The sequence below is a fragment of the Hipposideros armiger genome, unplaced genomic scaffold, assembly GCF_001890085.2.
Source record: "Hipposideros armiger isolate ML-2016 unplaced genomic scaffold, ASM189008v1 scaffold_384, whole genome shotgun sequence".
In the NCBI taxonomy this organism is placed as follows: Eukaryota; Metazoa; Chordata; class Mammalia; order Chiroptera; family Hipposideridae; genus Hipposideros; species Hipposideros armiger.
The window spans coordinates 1,494,646-1,500,578 of NW_017731734.1; the positions used below are offsets into that span (position 1 = coordinate 1,494,646).

The 5,933-nt window shown below is 46.1% G+C and overlaps 1 pseudogene; it reads right to left on the reverse strand.

Moving 5' to 3' along the window:
- Positions 1-3,271: 3,271 nt before the first annotated feature.
- LOC109393577 (grpE protein homolog 2, mitochondrial pseudogene) lies at positions 3,272-5,141 on the reverse strand (annotated as a pseudogene).
- Positions 5,142-5,933: the final 792 nt, after the last annotated feature.

Below are 5,933 nucleotides of genomic sequence, written 5' to 3' on the forward strand. Positions count from 1 at the left end.
ATAGCAACTTGTCTGTTCCCCTTCCCCCAATTCCCCAGCGCTGTTCCCATCCCCCAATTCCCCAATAAAAATCTTTAAAAAAAAAAACACACACACATTTGCTGGTTTATTATAAAGGATATAACTCAGAAACAGCCAACTGGAAGAACTGCCTAGGGCAAGGCATGGGAAGAGGGGGCATGAAGCTTCTTTGCCCATTCCAGGTGTGCCACCCTGCCAGCACCTTGATGTGGTCATCAGCCCAGAAGCTCTCTGAATCTCCTTGTTCAAGAGGTTTTATAAAGCTCAATCTCCAGCACCCTGCCCCCTTTTCCTGGAGATCAGTGGGTGGGGCTGAAAGTGCCAGCCATCTAATCGCTTGGTCTTTCTGGTGACTAGCCTCATCCTGAGGTTATCTAAGAGTACCACCCTAAATCACATCATTAGCTAAACTCAGGCATGCTCAAAGAGTTTCCTTAGGGATAACAAAAGATAACCCTATTACTCAGGAAATTCCAAGGGTTTTGAGCTCTTTGTCAAGAGCCAGGGACAAAGACCAAATATATTTTTGTATCATACTACACAGGCATCATTTACATATGTCAACATAAGAAATGTCCAAACCTATAGAGAATTTTTCTGAATTAATTTGAGCCAAACTGATGACAATTATAGGGAAGCAAAATCTCAATGGATTGAGAAAATGCTCTGGAGAATGGCAGTTTCTCGGTTTATTTTATACATTAAAAAGAGGAGACAGGGTTACATGAAATCCATTGGTGGTAGATTAAGGAGGTGGGAGAAAGCAACATGGGGAAATCTCTGGGATTGGATAAAAGGTAAAATGGAGAGACACATCCTTCTTTTATATTGACGAGTACAGCATAGCTATCATTTACAGCACATAGAGATGGTATTCGGGGAATAAGATAAAAATGAAGGGGTTCTGTGGTCTCTGCTCTGGGGCAGTAGGTGTGCCCTGAGGAGTCTGGAAAAGAAGATTATTCTGACATTTCAAAGGAATGTTATCTTAGACCCAAAAGACAATAGACAGGCTCACTTGAGGTCAAGATTGACCTTTGTCAAGGAAGCTACAGGCCTTCCTAGTGACAACCTGCCATGACTAGCTTTTAGTTAGGAATTTTTATGTTCAGACCATTGTACATGGAGTTTATAGGGCCTGCCAAGCTGGCCTCCCTGAGTGTGTCAGGTTTAGATTGTGGCCCCTTTTTCATCCACAATATCATACCACACAGGCATCATTTACATATAACTGACATCATCATCACAATCCTCTGCAGTAAATATTTTTTATCCCCCATTTCACAGATGAGAAAAATGAGGCCTTGGTAAATTAAGTGACTAGCCCAAAGTCACAGGATCAGTAAAATGGAGAGAGAAGATTTGAATGCAGCTCCAGAGTCCATGTTCTTAGCCACTGTGCTCACAGTGCGGGAGCTAGCCCATCATCTGGGAGAATGTAAGTAGATTTCACTTAAAGGATGAGTCAGATTTAATAGATATTATAACCCTTTCTTGTGGGAGTATCTACATTATACCCAGATACCTGGTATGTGGTAGAAGTGAGCACCAAAAGGAACCCCTTGCAGCCCCAAATATTCATCTGGATAGCTTTCCACAATTCTTACTTGTTCCTTCTGGTTAAGGCACAAGCATGTCTCTGTCATGAACACTTAGCGTGAATATTCCAACAGAACAGGCAGCTCAGCACAGGACAGAGAAGAGGGGGGTACAGGACAGAGAAGAGGGGGACAGAGAGCTCAGAGGACTGCTCAGTAGAGCCATCCTGGGTGGGAGGTGGAAGAACAGGATGTTTGTGTGTCTGTGTGGGGAGGGGGGGGGGATATCACAGGCCTCCACTGTCTTTGTAAGCTAATGGAACCCTGGAGAAATGTCACAATTACATTATCTATCCAGTTATGGGCTATGATTTAATCCACTGTTGTCCTGGATCTGTGTTAAGATCCTGCCTTTAAAAGGCAACAAACAAACAAACAAAAAAAAGGCAACAAACAAGGTACAGAGGGAGGCAGAAAACTAAGAATTAAAGGTGAACATCCGGGGTGGGGCCTTGGACAGCTGGGAGAGGACAGCAGGGCCTGGAGCTGCCAGTGTCAGCTGTCGCTGGCTCAGATTCTATATGTGTCTACGGCCTTCCCATATAGCCACCCCGCACTTTTTTCTAGACTACTAGTGAAGCTCCTTTGAAAAGTTTCTGTCTTCCTTGACTCCATTAGAAAAAATAAGAGGAGGGAGTCCTGATTCTACTGCCAGCTCAGGTTTGGGAGCAGACATCGTTAAAGGTTCAGCTCAGAGAGGGGCCACGGAATCAACATGAGGAAACCTCATGGGGAGTAAAACTCATGGGGGAATTGTTGAGAGCCCTTCCATCCCCCTAGAAATTATAAAAGCATGGCAGTTAAAAATTTGGACTCTGGAGTTTAGAGTGCCTGGTTCAGATCCTGGTTCTATTACTTACTCTCTGTGAATCCTTGGACCAGTTACTGTTAAGGTACCTCTTCGCTTTTCAGTTCCTTGTCTGTCAAAACAGTTATCCTCACCCTGTTGTGAGGACTAACTGAGCTAATTCTTATAAGTCGCAGTCAACAAGTGCCTGGCACTCAGTGGTGTTAGTTACCCTCCTTCTGTGCAGGTCCTCCTGCAGCAGCTCTGGTCTGCTCAGGCCTCAGTGGGAGGGGACCCTAACCATTGCCCCATTTCCACTCTCCGCTGCTCCTAATGGACGGCCTGGTCTATCATGGGGTAGAAGGCCCCAGCCACTCCTTGACAAGGGGGAATGCATCAGCATGGAAGCCGGGGCAAGAGAGAGAATGACTCGCAGCTAGCACCAGGCAAAGGCAAAGTTCTTTTTTTTTCATACAACTATAAAGCTTTATCATCTAAGTACCCAAATGTTGAACCAATCCCTTTCCTACCAAATAAATACAAGATCCGATACAATTCCTGTTATGGCGACTATTAGAAAGGAACAGTTAGTTAAAAATACATAAACATATACTCTATACTCATTTTCATCTTTTAAAAAGATTTTGGATTCAAAGTCATCTGAGTATAACTTAAAAAAATTTTTCTTAAACATATTTTGATAAAGGCCGTAGGAACCTTTGTCACATTGTTTGAACGCCCAATGGCAAGACTTTTGATGAGACCAAACAGGTCACATTAAAATCAATAGAACATCTTAGAAATAAAGCCAAATAGAACTAAATCCAAAGCAGATCACACGAAGTACCTCATGTACAATATAAGCCTAGTTTAATAAATAAAGGAAACACAGGTGACTGCACTCCGGAAGAACATGCAGTTCCTCAAGACCCATCTGAGACTCCACTGCCACTTCCACCTGGGCAGGTCTAACAGTGTGGCCGTGAAGCTGTAGCCATCTTGCCTTACTAATGCCACGGTGCCAGGCTGCACCCCAACACCAGCTGGCACATGACAGCTGAGTTCATGCTCGTGAGAGTTGTATTTGTCACCAATGGGTGTCATCTTCTTCAGGCTGTGTTTGGCAAACACACTTTTCAGCTTTCTAAAAGTGACAACCCTTGGAAGATCTCCAGAGTGAGCGTCTGGACCCCAGGCTCTGTTTCTTCAGAAATGCACTCTGTCATCGTCTCCAAAATGTCTGCCACCTCTACCAAGTAAGTCCTCACGGGAACTCTGAATTCCAAATATCTTGGTGTCTTCTGCACATCTCTGGGTTCACTTTCTTTTTCCTTCCTTTTCTTTTCTCTTTCTTTCTTTCTTTCTTTCTCTCTTTCTTTCTTTCTTTCTTTCTTTCTTTCTTTCTTTCTTTCGTTTTTATTAGTTTCAGGTGTACAAAACAGTGTAATAGTTAGACATTTACACCCCTCACAAAGCGATCACCTCCCTCCCTCCATCTGGGTTCGCTTTCTTATGTTTTCACCATCAGCTACAGCAATCTTCCTGTTAAATCCTGGACTTTCTTATCTAGTTTAACAGCTTTTAGCTTTAAGGCTTTTTCTGCAAGAGAGGGCCCAAGCTCATGAGGAGGGTCCCCGGCACTGCAGTCCTCCCCGACAGTTCTCTGGGTGGCAGTGCTGAAAGGATGCAGACATCCCCTGCCACCGGACATAGCACTCAAGGTCAAGAGGTACTGCACCGCCACCCAACTGCCCACAAGGAGCATGTGGCCATGTTCCGAGGCAAACTTTTTTGAAAGAGGCATAGTGGACGTAAGCCCCCAGACCCTTAAGGGAATAATTATGGTCTAAAAGTGTCAAATAGGTTACACTTCAGCCCTAGATTGGACTAAACCTTATGGAAAGCCCCACTCCCTTGCTTCAGTCAGGACTAATTCAGCCTCGTCCCTGTTATCGTGTACCTTATCCCTACCCCATGCAAGAGCTTAACGCACATTATCAGGGTGTATTTAATTGGACAAGCTCCCAGCCAGGTTTCCTGAGGTTGGGAACTAAGTTGGACTCATTCTTCTATCTCAAACAACCCTCAAAAGAAAAAGACTCTCATGTAGGTAACCCAGTTATTTACTTCACCCTGCACCTCTGAGGACAAATAACGGGGAAGCTTCCTGTTGGAAAAGCATTGAGTGGCTCAGAGAAAAGAACACTTAATAAAAAAGAATCAGAGGGTAAGTTCACATCCCTGGCTCTTTATGGCTCAGTGCTTTGGTTTCCTCATCCACTCTTGTAAAATGGTAAAGTAACCCCAGCCTCGTTCACCCCCTTGGGTGGATACGGAAGCATAAAAGTGATGACCAAGGGGATCGGTCAGCGGTTTGGTAAACGTCTTCACCAAGCACCTCATTTCCACCTGTGGGAAAGCATCGCCTCATTAAATGTCATCTGGCCTCTATTCGGCCTCAGAGAGTGGGTGTTACAGAGTGGGAATTCCTTTCCAGACTTTGAGTGTCTTCATGTAGCAAAAAGAAATGACAGAAAAGCTGTGCCACCCAGGCCAGAGGTCTCCTCTTTCTCTTCTCTCTGAGTTTTCCTCTCCTGAGAACAGGAGGGTTGGGCGGCAGACCCTGCCTCTGGGCCTAGGTTCTGTGACTGGGCTCCCCTCTCACCCTTCCTGAGGAATGCAGCCTCAGCCTGCTGGCTGCCTGCGGAGGGCTCCTGCTGGGAAAGTCCATTGCCCTTCTCTCTTCCTCCATTTGCAATCACTATTTATTTATCTTTGGAAGTTGAAGGAACCAGAGCCTGCAACTGGGAGAGACTTGTGGAGCCAGAGAGGGAAAGTGAAGAAGCCAGTGTCTGGGCCCCGTGTCTGCCGCCAACGGGCAAGGGAGAGAAGCTGCTTCCATGCAAAGGGGGGGTGGGAGACCGCCTGAAAGACCATTGTCCTGGAAAAGGTGCCACACACACCAGCAGGGCCAAGAACACGGAAAGAAGCTGGTGGTCACTGTAGCAACCACTTTGGTGGCACAGTGAAGGGCGGGGAACAGGAGTCCTGCCCAGGGATCTCCCAACCTGGGCTGCATATCCCTCAGCAGCAAGGCTCTAGTAAGTGGCAGAAAAGTCAGCTTTTGTGGGGAAACTAAGGAAGCAGACACGCTGGACTATACTTCTCTATCTCTTGTCCCCAGCCTGTTCCCAGCTTGCATTACAGTCTATCAACGACCCACAGGCAATTTTCAGCGCCAGTCCCAAATGTCAAGGTAAGGTCTTGCCCTAAGCCACCAGTCCTCTGCCTCTGGAAACCCAGTGCCCCCTCTCTCTCTCACTTACTCATTCTCATGCCACAGCTTACATTTATAGCTAGGGCATGCATAAACTAGGGCAGGCAGGGCCCTATTTTGACCCCAGAGGTTAGATACCTCAGGATGTTAGAGACTGTGTCCAAAGTCACACAGAACAGTCGAGAATGGGGCTCTTCTGACTCACGGTGCAGTGCCCTTTCCACACACACACCCTCATCCCCCCCCATTC